Source organism: Leptonychotes weddellii, chromosome 2, assembly GCF_054177405.1.
Source record: "Leptonychotes weddellii isolate Sample4059 chromosome 2, ASM5417740v2, whole genome shotgun sequence".
Classification (NCBI taxonomy): Eukaryota; Metazoa; Chordata; class Mammalia; order Carnivora; family Phocidae; genus Leptonychotes; species Leptonychotes weddellii.
The window spans coordinates 132,806,128-132,821,600 of NC_138370.1; the positions used below are offsets into that span (position 1 = coordinate 132,806,128).

The window sequence follows — 15,473 nt, forward strand, 5'->3', positions numbered from 1 at the left end:
TGTGTCACTGTAATCTTAATAAATTTTCAGAAGTAAAAATAGTGTGATATTATTCAGAAAAATCTCCCCATGCCTCATAAAACCACGTACATGCAGTACCAAATTAACTGACGAGTTGAAATCAGCAAAAAGCATGTACCTCTTAGATTAAACTAAAATATACATAAATTATCAAAACTTAAAGGGCTTGCATGTATAATCTGTAAAGTAATGGCTTTCTCTGGAAATTACTGCATTCAACAAAGATAGAAGTTATTCACGGTCATGCTTCTCTACCCAGGGATTTCAACTCCAGTCCTGTCATTTATGTCTCCATAGTGGGAACAAGTTTCTATGTTTTCCCAGAGGTTCTCTTACGTCACAACCCCTTTCAGAAATCTCTACATAAAAAAGTGTTATCAAGAAGGAAAAAACATCAGGGATTTAAAAGGCACGTACAAAATGACACATATGTATTTTGGTGTTCATCATTCATACAAATGTTTTAATACCTAAACTCTATGTTTCCGTGAACAATATTTAGCATTGAAGTTCAGACATTTTAAACTTTATATAAATTGTACCATACCTACGTATCCTTTGGCAATTTGATTTTTTCACTCACATTCTGCAAGGTTTGTCTTGATTACAACACAACTTATTTATTCACTTTCCTATCAATGGATCTTTAGGTTGATTCCAATACTTCTCCTTTACAAACTACGCTAAATTTTTTGAAGATGTTTTCCCATGCAAATGTATGAGAGTTTATATATAGTTGATGGTAAAATGACTGTTTGATTTCTAGTGTATACACATTTGAAAATCTTACAAAGTACAAAAGAGAGTACTGATATAGAAATGAATTTTAGAGGATAAAACTGGAGAGGCTCTGGTTTTAGAGTCCAAGAACACCGGTTTTGGAGTCAGACAGATCTTAATGAAATTTCCTGTTCCATTAGTCAGATGAACTGTGTGAATTAGGGGAAAATTAGTCATTCTGGGTCTCAGTGTTATCCTCTATATCATAGTTGTGAGATTAAATATGAAATTGCCTATAAAGCCTCGAGTGCAGACTCAGGTAATAAGTGCTCATTAACAGGTTAATATCATTGCTATTGCTGAAAGGTGAGCCAGAATAAGAACTGAAGAGAATAAAAATATCAATATAGGTTTCTTTCCCAAAAGCAACTTGCAAATGAGTCAACTAAAATACTTCCAGACATGGGTATGACTTCGAAAATCTTTCACTAAGGAATTCTTTGTTTTATATATATATATAAACCCCGAGTTTTTTATATATATATTTAATATTAGAAAAGGTTTATCAGAAAATTCTCACCCTGGGGGCGCCTGGGTGGCTCAGTCACTAAGTGTCTGCCTTCGACTCAGGTCATGATCCCAGGGTCCTGGGATTGAGCCCCACATCGGGCTCCCTGCTCCGCAGGAAGCCTGCTTCTCCCTCTCCCACTCCATCTGCTTGTATTTCTGCTCTCACTATCTCTCTCTCTGTCAAATAAATAAAATCTTAAAAAAAAGAAAAAGAAAAGAAAATTCTCACCCTGAACTGGTGTAGCATGTGTCGTGGTACTATCATTTATCAAAACCCACTGGAAATAGATTTGTTTCTGTGGTCCTTGCACAAAATGTACAAAAAGCAATTTCTGGTGTGGTTTGTGTTCCACCCCTTGACATGCCAAAGTATCCCACCAGTAGCTATGGTACCCATTTTATAGATGGGAAACTGAGGCATCAAGATGGCTGTTGCACCAGTGAGTGCACAGTGCAGTGGTTGTTAGAAGCTGCCTATCTCTGCCTGGCCCAGGTGAGAGGTTATGGGGGACAGGCTGATGGGACCGTGGGGGCGAGTCTGTTTGGTGTCTTCTCCAATCCCTGAATGCGGGAAGGAAGGTGCTCAGGGAAGGACCACAGTGTAAACGGGAAGCATCTCAGGAGCTGCTGGAAGTCTGGAAAGGACAGTCTTTGGGAGAGGCCGACTCCCCCGCAAACCTAGGAGGTAGGTTAGGTGAAAGACCAGTGCTGCTGGCGAGGCAGCCTGATCTGGAGGCCTCCTGGGAGACTTCACTGTAGTGATCCTCGTGAGCAGCCAGGGTCATCTTCCAGCCGGCTGTCCGAAATTCGGTGATTTTCCGGTAGCAGTACCTGGGCCAGGAAGCTGAGGGCGCTTGGGAGCAGGAAGCCATCCCGGATCACGACCCAGTGCTCATCTCTGCCTTTTCTGTTCTTCTCCAGCTGCTCCCCCACGCGGTGCAGCTGCGGCACCAGGCGATCCACCTCCTCCTCCATGCTCAGATTGTCAGGCTTGGCCCGCTAGAAGAGGCAAGAGATAGATGGGGGCCACCCGGGCCCTCAGGGGTTGTTGTTCACCCTCAGTTTATCAAAGAGGTTGCAGATAAAAGTGACCTCGCCGACCCATTCCTGCAGGGACCCAGCTCACAGCGGCTCCCAGGCCTGGTACTCCTGCGGCAGCCAGTTCAGTCCCCGCCAGAAGCCACTCTGACCCGCTTGCTTGCTCTCGGCCTGAACCATGTTCCACTTCTTTACTGAACACACAGTCCTGCAGAGAACGGTCCACAATCACATTAGCCACTTTCTCCAAGTCTACGGCACCTGGATCTTTGAATGCTGTCTTCAGCAGCTGCTGAGTCTCTGCATCAAAAGACTGGATTTTGGGCGCCTGGGTGGCTCAGTTGGTTAAGCGACTGCCTTCGGCTCAGGTCATGATCCTGGAGTCCCGGGATCGGGTCCTGCATCGGGCTCCCTGCTCGGCAGGGAGTCTGCTTCTCCCTCTGACCCTCCTCCCTCTCATGCTCTCTGTCTCTCATTCTCTCTGTCTCAAATAAATAAATAAAATCTTTAAAAAAAAAAAAAGACTGGATTTTATAGTCCTCTCTGCCAGGCTCCCACATGACTATCCAGCCCTGGCAGCTCTTGACTGAGTTGGGACACTAATGACAGCACCTGCAGGATCGGCGCCACCCCACTTGCTGGGCAGGGTGCGCGTGTCCCACTTCCGGCGCTCCGGCTCCCGGAGCCCCCACCTCGCCTCGCCACCGCTAAGGTCATTTCCCGGCACAGTGCCGGCACCTGTTTTGTGTATTTTTGTTTTCTGCTCAATTTATAAACTGAGGCTCAAAAAGGGAAAAAATAAGAAAATGAGAAAGGGACATAGAACTGACCAGCTCCATATCACTCTAAAACAACCAGTACATTGTGACTAAATTGAAAACAATGTCACTAAATCAAATTGTAACCAAGTATTATAAATCTGTAGCGTTTATGTGAATATTAAGGACATTGTTTTGGAAATTAGTAAGAAAAGAAAGATTGAGTAGGTGTGATATTTGCAAAATATTCAATAAGAAGAACTATTCTTGCTTTATATTAGCACATGCAAAATGAATTTTTGGGAGTGAACCATAAAGTGGAAGCAATATGGGACAAGCTAGGAAGTGATTATCATAACTCAGTATCTTCTTCTGCTCCCAAAATTGATCTCAAAGGTTTAGCATTCTGATAAATGCTTTCACTCATACTTCACAGCAATTAATCATCCCTGTTACAGGTGGTACCAATGTCACTTTCCCACAGACAACACTTCTTGGGTCATGTCAGTGTCGCCAAGCAACACCAACATCACTTGTTGGTTCTCCTTCCACACTTACAACAATGAACTGAGGGTGAAGCAAAGCTACTGTTGATAATTGGCAAGATATATTCGGGACTCAGAAACCTGCTTTCTGGATTAAGACATCCATCAATGTCTTAACCGTCCTCCCCATCTGTCTCCCATTTAAAAAAAAAAAAAAGTATCTGAGAGGCAAGAACTTTTGAATCTTTGATATTCAGAAACTTACATAATTCACAGAAAATCATTTTAGTCCTTTTCCCCTGATTTCATTGTCACTGAAATTTTATATATGAATCGGCACTGTGATCCTGAAACTTCCACTTCATGTAACTTTAATTTATTATTTAATACTATTTACTAGTTAATTTACTATTATACTATTTAATATGTTTCTATAGAAGAAATAATAAAAGAATCATAAAAATGATTAAATTTTTGTTCTACGTATGTAAATCATAAATCAAATGAGCATAGTTTTATCAAATCCCTGAGTAGTATACAGAAGAATCTCATACCCGTGCCTATCATAGTAAATAATAACCACACACGTGCATACACACGGACAAACATACACACAGCCATGAGAATATAGTAAAAGGTTTTCAAAAGTGTCGTGAGGCACAAAGTTTCTTTTCACAGACGGAATATATTTGAGGAACACTCTTGTTTGAAAAACCTTATTGTCGGGGCACCTGGGTGGCTCAGTCGTTAGGCGTCTGCCTTCGGCTCGGGTCATGATCCCAGAGTCCTGGGATCAAGCCCCGCATCGGGCTCCCTGCTCAGCAGGAAGCCTGCTTCTCCCTCTCCCACTCCTCCTGCTTGTGTTCCCTCTCTCGCTGTGTCTCTCTCTGTCAAATAAATAAATTCTTAAAAAAAAAAAAAGAAAAAAAAGAAAAACCTTATTGTCATTCATATTACTGTCTTTGCTGAGAAGGTAAAATAGATTTCAGTATTTTCACATAGTTTTAATAACAGTAGTGCATATTATTTTTATTGAATTTTATCATGCATAAAGTATCTTTATAAATGTCATTATTTGTGATTCTCACAACAACTTGGAAGTAGGCAGTGTAGGATTATTCTTCTTTATCTATAGATAACGAACCTGGTATTCATACAGTCATGTGGCTAGTAGCCAATAGTGCTGAAATAATAATCCAGCCCCTCTGATTCTCATATCACTGTTCGTTTTCCCTTATCAAATAATCTGTTAAACTCCAGTGACCTTTAAAAATACTTCTTAAATCAAAACATATAATATTAAAAGAATGAGGAAATTCAACATGTCAAAATAAGAACATGTCAGGCACTGAATGAAACCTGGATCCAAAGATGAGTGGAATAAAATTCAAGTTCTCAGTATCTTTAAGGTCTAATAAGGGAAACCATATTTCAAGAAATAATTATAATACAACATAATTAAGGAAATATCACTATAGAGGATATGTTTCCTAGTGGCAGGAGATGAGGATTGATGCATAGCCAGATCTTAGATCATGGAAAGCGTTAAAAGCCAAAGCAAGAAATTGATTTTTTTTTTTCCTTACAGGTAATATAATACAAATGAAATGTAAGCAGGAGAGTAACAAAATAAGACTTGCATTTTGAAATTTCATATCAGCAGTAGTATAGAAAAATTGGAGGGATATGAAAGAGTTCAGAAGCTATTTCAAAAATATAGAAGAGAGGGGAGAGAGATTAAATAGATATGAAAAACACAAAAGGAGGGATTTATATAATATATAACAATTAAATATTAGAAATAATGAGTGTTTCCAGAATATTTATAGAGAAAATGGTCGATGAAGGTACCATTCAACAAAACATGAATGGATGATAAAATACAAGTCTCATGGGAAGATGTAAAGGAAAGTGTTTCATGGCATCTGACCACTCTGAGTTTGAAGGGCATAGGGACAGTGAATCACAAACCCCTAGTGAAAGCCTGAACTAGGAAGAGAATGATTACAGAGAGAATGGCTCTAATAAAAATAATTACAAATCTGAAAATCAGTTTCTAGAGTTTTTGTGTTCTTTTTTTTTAAAGGCAGAAAGAAAGGAAAGAATTTCAGCCAGATTCCTCAAGTTCTAGAACTACTTGTAAGTTTCAAGTTAACCATATTTTAATCTAAAGCTATCATTTAAAACACTGAATAGAACACAATGGAAAGAGGTCAGCTATTTAGGATCCTTTTTATGGGAATGTATTTGTTAAGGAGAAAGATAATTAGAAAATATAAATCAATATTTCCCTACTTCCTTTGGTAGAGTTAGAATTGGCTGGGGCTAATGGTGACAAATGAGAAACAGTGGATGAGACTTCCTTTACCATAAACAATTATTTAAATTTGCAACATTTAACATTTAGAGTGTGGTGAAGTAGCCGTCTATTATTGTCACTAAGATACCCAGCAAAAAATTGAAAAGGCATGAGTTATTGGATCCTTCATGACACCAATTAAGATGGATTAAATTTCGCTTTCATTCTCCATACTCCAGAATCCCAAAAGATCCAATTTATATTAGATAAATCTGTGTTTGACTATACATAAAAAGAATATCACACAATTGAAATTTTTTGCTGCCTAGATAAATAATATACTGAATACCTTATAATTAGTTTTTTAGATGGTAAAATGTAATTCTCTCAAAGATAGAAATATGATTGTATTCTGGGACTTTAACTGTTCAAAATAAATTTTACTTAAAGGATACCATTAGCTACCTATTGTAGTGGGGATAAGCTATGTCTCTGGTAAAGTTAAAATACAAAGTACTTGAAGTAGAATCAAAGCATAACCATGTAAAATACACTATATAGTGTATAAGAAATAAATCAAGTGAAGGGGAATGGCCTGCATGGGCCTATCCTGAAGGGACCTATAGCCCAATGTGTTATAAGGATGACTGATTAATACAAATTGGAAACACCTCAGATTTTCTATAAATACAGGCAATGAGAAAAAGTGACATGCTAATTGGTTTCACGTCGATTGCCAAAATGACTAACATGATCAAACGTATTAATATTTTCTATCTTACCAAGTTATAATGCATAGAGATGCAAATATGATTTTGTTTCAAAGCTATTGTATATCTTAATTCATATAGATGAGGAGATAAGTAACAAGGACTCTGAACTCTAATTGTACAAGATGATTTGAATAAAATTCCATTGGCTAGCTTCCCATTAATGAATTTTAAAACTACTGAAAACAGAATTTGAATTTTTCATGCAAAAACTTATCACCAGTGGTCAGAAAAATAAGCTATATTCATGGGATTTTATATAAAAAGTTTGCATAATAAAAATTGCAAATTTTTAAATAAGCTCACACACACAATTGAATTTATCGGAATCCTAGTCCCAATACTTACTAGTACTGAGTGATTAAACTGTCCTGCATTTCTAAGACTAATTTTCTCACCTGTTAAACAGGAATAATAATAATACCTTCTTTGAAAGGTAGTTATTAAATTGGAAGGTATAATATCAAGCAAGTCTCCTGGTACTTAATACACTCTCAAAACAGTCAGGAAATGCAGGAGCTTCATGTTAGACTCTTGTTCGTTGTAGACAACACACTTCCCTTCAAATAGTTTGTAACGAGCAAGTTGTATGATCCCATGATATTTCCTTTCTCTATCAGGCTTTTCCCCATGAACCCACATGAACAAATCAATCACATTCTTCAAGATTTTGCTCAAAACTTACCTTATCAATGCTTATCCTGAATTATAAAACTCATTTTCATAATTATTGGACATTGAGGTTGGGTATTATACTTTCCAACCTAGTATTATACCTTCCCACCATTAGTGTACATCATGCTTCTTAACTTGGTCTATTGTTTTTCTTTTTTCCATAGCAGTAATCTCCTTTTAACATACAATATATCTGTTTATTATATTTCTTTCTTTTTTTTTTTTTAAGATGGAGTCGGACACGAGGCTTGATCCCAAGACCCTGAGATCATGACCCCAACCAAAATCAAGAGGCTGCCACTTAACCGATTGAGCCACCGGGCACCCATATATTTATTAATTTTTATCTACATTTTTTCCTAGAATGTAGACCATAAGTAATGAATATGAATAATATGAATGAACATAATAAAGTAGGTAATCCCTGATTCTAAAGAAGTAGATACAGTTTTCCATGAATATTGCCCAAAATAGAATAAAAAGGGAAAAAATGCCCCTATTTCAACATTTATAAACAAGCAAACAGCAGAATGATAAAGTCTCCCGGGGCAGGGGGCGGGGTGGGAGGTTGGGGGATAAAGCATACTAATCTACTTTGGAATTGTTACCTATCCAATAGCCACTTAAGCATTTTACCTACCTCACTGAATTACCTTTTATTTCTCTCTACATCATTATATTTGGAGATACTATTTAACATGTCAATCTCTCTTATCCATATAGTTGTTCAGAATACATTTTTGTTAAATAGAATATTGGAAGTATTTTCAAGACCAGAACTGGGTGTTTGAGAGCAAGATATAATGTTATAAAAGGCTTTAGTTAGTCAAATGCAGAAATTCATGTTTATCTACCTTTCCAACTCATCTGTAGGATGTAAGACCTGTAGTCACCTTGGATTCAATGGAATTTATTTTATTTCTTTTTAGCATAGTGATATATCTCAGATATGCATTCTCCTCATTTTAAAAGGATACCACCCTGGAATGTGCTTTGCATTTACATAATGCAAGGAAGAGGAACACTTAAAATTGTGGGGACATCTCTATTTATGACTCTTCATTATATATTGCATTTAGGGTGGTTACACTTCTTATCCCGACCCTTTCACACTGGTTCAGTGTACTTTTTAGGCCTGTAAAAAAGATTAGCTTCAGCTAAACCACAGACATATTTCTTAGAGAAAAAAATGTTTCATAGAGGTCCCAGAACTGACAGATCTGAATCTCTTTATTCTCTGAAATCTAACAGAATTCAAGTTCAAAGACATGAGAATACAAAGCACAGATTGTTTTATTGAGAATAACAAAAAGTTGATCGATGTCTAGTTTATATATGATAACCACGATCATTGAAATCTAAAATAACAATTTAGACATTTTAATTTCTTGGGTTCAGTTAAATATAACCAAGTTTATTAATATATTTTACACACAAAAGCTTGATTTGTTAAAAAAAAATCAGCAATGAATGCCTACTACACACAAGGCACACCTGCTGTTCCCAGAGAATGAAAAGTTGAGTAAGAAACAATCCTGGTCCTCAAAAAGTTTACAGTTTTAAAAACCAAAGCAAAAACTAGGTTTATAGGGAGTACAAAACAGAATTGCTTAATTTTGACGGTAGAGGTTGCACGTGAAGAGACATTGAAGAATCTTTGTGATTTTGCTGAATGACATAAAGGGTTTCTAGCTCGAGTAAACAACACAGAAAAGGCATATAGGCATGTAGTTGCTCAGATTATTAGAGGATTTCATGGGAGATTGTTTTGAATGGAACTTTAGTGTCATGAGACGATCTATAGGTAAGAAAAAGTTGGTAAAAGAAAACTGAGAGAATTGTTTAAAGCCATATATTTTCTTAATCTTAAATGACAAACTTAAGAAAATAGATTTTACTGTATTTGCAATGAAAATTTTGAAAGCATTTGAACAGTCATTATTTAGAAAGATATTAATTATTTTAGACAGAAATGTAATGATTAGAGACTGGAGTATTAATTAAAATTTAAAACGAGGCTTTCTGTTCCTCCCTATTTGACAGACAGCTGCATCTTCTGGTGCAGTGCCAGCCACATCCCTGAGACATGATGGTGAAGATTGGAGTAAACAGATTTGGCCGTACTGGGCTCCTAGTCACCAGAGCTGCTTTTAACTCTGGCAAAATGGACATTGTCACCATCAGTGATCCCTTCATTGACCTGAACTACATGGTCTACACATTCCAGTATGATTCCACCAATGGCAAATTCAACCACACAGTCAAGGCTGAAAAGGGGAAATCTGTCATCAATGGAAAACCCTCTGCATCTTCCAGGAGCAAGATCCAGCCAAATCAAATGGGGTGATACTGGTGCTGAATATGATGTTGAATCCACTAGGGTCTTCACCAGCATGGAGATGGCTAGGGCTCACTAGAATGGTAGGGCCAAGAGCGTCATCATATCTGCCCCTTCTGCTGATGCCCCCATGTTTGTGATGAGTGTGAACAATGAGAAGTATGACAACTCCCTCAAGATTGTCAGCGATGCTTCCTGTACCACCAACTGCTTGGCCCCTCCAGCCAACGTCATCTATGACAACTTTGGCACTGTGGAGGGACTCATGACCACAGTCCATGTCATCACTACCACCCAAAAACCATGGACACCGCTTCTGGGAAGTTGTGGTGTGATGGCTGAGGGGCCACACAGAACATCAATCCTGCTCCTATTGCCACGACCACGGCTATAGGCAAGATCATCCCTGAGCTGAATGGGAAGCTTACTGGCATGGCCTTTCTGTCCCTATCCCCAATGTGTCAGTCATGGATCTGACCTGCTGCCTGAAGAAAGCTGCCAAATATGATGACATCAAGAAAGTGGTGAAGCAGGCATCAGAGGGCCTGCTCCAGGGCATGCTGGGCTACATTGAGGACCAGGTTGTCTCCTGTGACTTTAACAGTGACACCCACTCTTCCACCTTCTGTGCTGGGGCTGGCATTGCTCTTGATGACCACTTTGTCAAGCTCATTTCCCGGTATGACAATGAATTTGGCTATAGCAACTGGGTGGTGGACCTTTTGGTCCACATGGCCTCCAAGGAGTAAGAGCTCCCTGGACCACCAGCCCCAGTGAGAGGAAGAGGAAGAGAGAGACCTTCAGCTGCTGGGGAGTCCTTGCCCCAACTCATCCCCCAACACACTGACAATCTCCCAACCTCTACCCAGTTTCCATCCCAGACCCCTTGAAGAAGGGAGGGGCTCAGGGACCCCTCCCTTGTTTTGTACCATCATACTGTACCCAGCCTAAATAAATAAATAACATTTAAAATGAATGACATTACTTCATCATTACCTACATCAGGGTAGTGCCAGTGATGATGATGTCACATTTTTCATCATTGACACTCTTACTTATAATTTACTCATTAAATTATAGCCATTGAGTGATATTCTTAGTACATAAACCTGTCACTGAAATCATCTTGAAGATACAGCATCCCTGATTTCAGGAAACTAGAGACATAATTTGGGTAAATACTCATGCAAGGCAATGACATTGAGCCATTAACCTAGTTAGTGCTAAAGACAGTAAAATCCCCAAATAGGTTAGGGAAAGCTGTATATGAATGGACTAAGAACAGAGAGTTTTTCAACTGGAATAACAGTAATTTTTAATGAGAGTATACAGATCTGCAGGATGAAATCAGAGTTAAAATCCATTTATTGAAAAATATCTTGTACAATAAAATAAAAAATATATGAAATCCTTAGGAATAAATCAAGCAAAACATAATCCTTAAGGACAAGTAGAAACTTTGTTTAGAGTGATTAAAGAAACTCTAAAACAAACAAAAAACTGGAAAAGACAAATAATTGTGAAGAAAAATCTATGCTTATGATTATGTCTCAAAGTGTAAAATACCAATTCTAAAATTGATCTATAGCTTCAATATAATCCCAATCAAAAGATCAGCATAATTTTTTTGTGGAACTAAACAAGCTTATTCCAAGATTTAAGAATAAGAAAGATCTTTCTAAGAATAAAAAAATGGAAGAACTAACTCTACCAGATTTCCAGACTTAACTATAATGTTATAGTAATTTAGGCAATGCAGTAGACAGAACAATGTTCCCCTAAAGATTTCCATGCTTTAACTCCCAGGGACTGCGAATATGTTATTTTATATGGTAAAAGGCATTTTGCAGTTATGATTAAGGTTAAGAACCTTAAAACAGGAAAATTATCCTGGATTATCTGGGTTGGCCTAATATAATAAGGAGGTTATCCTCAATTATCTGGGTGGGCCAAATCTAATCACTGACCCATACAAATAGGAAAAAAAAAAAAAAGGCAAAAGAGAGAAATGTGACCATAAAAGAAGAGGTAGGTGAAATTCAGTCTGAGGGATTCAACTCAATATTGTTACCTTTTAAAGATGGAACCAAGGATTGCAGGTAGTATCTAGAAGCTAAGAACAACTCTCAGTCCTATAATCACAAGAAACTGAATTCTGCCATCAAGCTAAATAAGCCAGAAAACAGGTTCTCTTCTAGATACCCCAGAAAGGAAGGCAGTCCCTGCAACACTTTGAATTTAGCCCAGTGAGACCAGTATCACATGTGTGAGTTATAGAACTGTAAAAGAATACAGTTGGGTGGTTTGAGCCATTACATTTATGGGAAGAGGAGGAGGAGAAGAAAAAAGACTGGTTTCCAATTCTTCATGGAAGGAGCTTAGAAGTCACTAGCCTGTCATAACAACAAATAACAGATAAACAGAATAAAATATCAGAAAGTTTTCCTGAATCTGTAAGAAAATGGAGGACACAGGGCAAACTGCTACTCCCGGAATTGCAAAGACACACAGATGAATACAGGGAGTCATGACTTATCAGAGCAGAGACTCGTGAGTAGAAACTGCCTTTGGGACCAGTACCTAGGTAGGAAAACTTGAATTATAATTGACTAATTTCTGAAGGCTTGGTATGGATAATTCTGAGAGTTAAAAACTCCAGAAGGACCCAGTCATGGTAGGAAGGGGGGTGGCACATTTTCATAATTTTTACCCCCAGGAGTTTGATGAGGTTCTTATTGGAAATATTAGAGAAAAATTCATTCTTGCTTCCAACAAGAAAAGGGAAAGAAGAGCCATTTTAAAATATACCAGAACACTCTGTTCTTAACAAGGCCTGCCCTCAGGTGAAACTAGTTAACTAAATCCTAACATCAGGATAGATATTATCAGAGCCTAACTGACCCGGGAGTGGGGAACTGTTACTCAACTCCAGCTGGCCCTAACCTTCCACATGGAGGAATGGGAATATACAACTTCAGCCCCTTCTAGCCATCCTGTCCCACCTAAGTGGTGAGAAAAATCTGAGGAACTCTTGTGAAGTTCACAATCCAGAGGAATAGGTTCACTAAAGACTAAGACCTAATCATCGGACTATAGAATGATTCTTCTCCCCCACTGCTCACTGTCACATTAATAAAGACCTACTTATAACTGTTACTTTCACCCAGGACATCATGTCCAGATATCAAGAAAAAATCACAATGCATAACAAAAAGCAAAAACAAACAAACAAAAAGCACCACAACTTAAAGGCACAGAGCAAGGGTCATAATCAGTCATGGTAGGGATGTTGGAATTAACAGACCAAGAAGTTGAAACAACTATGATTAATATGCTAAGGGCTCTGATGGATAAAGTAGATAGCATACAAGAACAGATGAGCAATGTAAGCAGAGAGATGGAAATCCTAGAAAGAACCAAGAGAAGTGCTAGAAATTTTAAAACAAAAACAAAAACACTATAACAGAAATGAAATAGGCCTTTTTTTTAAAGATTTTATCTATTTATTTGACAGATAGAGAGAGACAGGGAGAGAGGGAACACAAGCAGGGGGAGTAGGAGAGGGAGAAGCAGGCTTCCTGCCAAGCAGGGAGCCCGATGCAGGGCTCGATCTCAGGACCCTGGGATCACGACCCAAGCCAGAGGCAGATGCTTAATGACTGAGCCACCCAGGCGCCCCTGAAATAGGCCTTTGATGGGCTTATTAGTAGTCTGGACACAATTGAGGAAAGAATCTCTGAGCTAGAGGATATGTCAATAATAACTGTGAAAAACAGAAAACAAATAGACTGAAGAACACAGAAAAGAAAATTCAAAAACTGTGGGACAACTACAAAAGGTATAACATACACATAATGGAAATACTAGAAGAAGAAAGGGCAAAAGAACAAAAGAAATATTTGAAATAATAATTACTGAACATTTCTCCCAAATTAATATCAGACACCAAACCACAGATTCAGGAAGCCCAGAGATCACTAAGTAGGAAAAATGCTCCCTCACAAAAAAACCAAAACAAAACAAAACAAAAGAAACTATAGCTAAGCACATCATCTTCAAACTACAGAAAATCAAAGATAAAGAAAAAAATCCTGAAAGAAGGTAAGGGGCTGAAAAAAAATCAATATTATTTATGGAGGAATAAAGATAAGAATTCATCTGATGTTTCAGATATCATGCAAACAAGAAGAGAATGGAATGAAATATCTAAAGTGTTGAGAGCAAAACAAAACAAAACAAAATGAACCCCCACAAATCTAGAAATTTTACCTGAGAAGTTATCCTTCAAAAGTAAAAGAGAAAAAAAAAAAGAGAGATATTCTCAGACAAAAATTGAAGGAATTCATTTTCAGTAAGATAGAAGGGAATAATATAGGTCAGAAACTTGGATCTACATACAGTAAGAAAGTATCAAAGAAGGAATAAGCAAAGGTAAAATAAAAAGTTTTATTTTTCTTATTTTTTATTGAGCTAAGAGATAGGAGTTTGCTCAAAGTAATATTAATAACATACTTGACTAGGTATGCTTATGCATATATCTTATGTATGTATATTTGGTTATATACACATATATATAAGTAAGATGAATGACAGCAATGATATGAGAGATAAGAGGGAGAAATTAAGATTATTTTGTTATAAATTACACTACCTGTGAATTGGTACAGTGTTATTTGAAAGTGGACTTGAATTAGTTGTACAGATATAGTGCAAATTCTAGGTCAATTAAAAAAAATAAAAAAGGAAGTATAACTGATATGCTAAGAAAGGAAAGAAAATGGAATTACATAAGATGCTCATTTAATACCATAACAAAAACATGGAACACATAAAAAGAAACAAAAACAAATAGAAAAGAGCAATGGATATGGTAGATATATCAATAATCACTTTGGATGTCAACAATCTAAACACACCAATTAAACAGCAGAGTTTATCAGAGTGGATAAAAAAAAAAGACTAAAGTATATGTTGTCTCCAAAAAACTCACTTTAAATATATGGACCATCTGGATCAAAAGTAAATGGATGGACAAAAAATATACTATGTTAACACTAGTCAAAAGAGAGTAGGAGTAGCTCTTCAGACAGAGCAGACTTCAAAGCAAGATAAGTTATCAGCAATAAAGAAGGAAATTATGTAATAATAAAGAAGTGAATATTCCAAGAAGACATAAGAATATTTGAAGTGTATGTGTCTAAAAAAATGTCTAAACTTTGTAAGGTATGATATGTATGTACCTTACCTATGTAAGGTAAAAACTGATAGAACTGCAAGGAGAAATAGATGAATCCATTGTCACTGTTGGTGATTTCAACAACCTTCTCTCAGAAATGGACAGACTCAGCAAACAAAAATCAGTAATAACCTAAAACATATCTTAGATAATTTTTAAAAATAAAAATCATACATCTACTCTCAGATCACAAAGGAATTACATCAATTTCAGAAAGATAACTGAAAAATCCCCAAATATTTAAAGATTAAACAACACTCTTCTAAATAATACAGCAGTCAATATGACATGCTACTATATATAGAAAACACTAAAGGCTCCACCAAAAAAATACTAGAACTGATAAATGAATTCAGTAAAGTCACAGGATATAAAAATCAATGTATAGGAATCTGTTGCATTTCTATACACTAATAATGAAGCAGCAGAAAGGGAAATTAAGAAAACAACCCCATTTAAAAATGCACCCAAAACAATGAAATACATAGGAATAAACTTAAAGCGGTGAATGACCTGTGCTCTGAAAACTATAAAACATTGATAAAAGAAATTGAAGTTGACAC

The 15,473-nt window shown here is 37.1% G+C and overlaps 1 pseudogene; it reads right to left on the minus strand.

The window, feature by feature from the left end:
• Positions 1-1,694: 1,694 nt before the first annotated feature.
• Positions 1,695-2,674, minus strand: LOC102728365 (MIF4G domain-containing protein pseudogene; annotated as a pseudogene).
• Between the last annotated feature and the right edge of the window lie 12,799 nt (positions 2,675-15,473).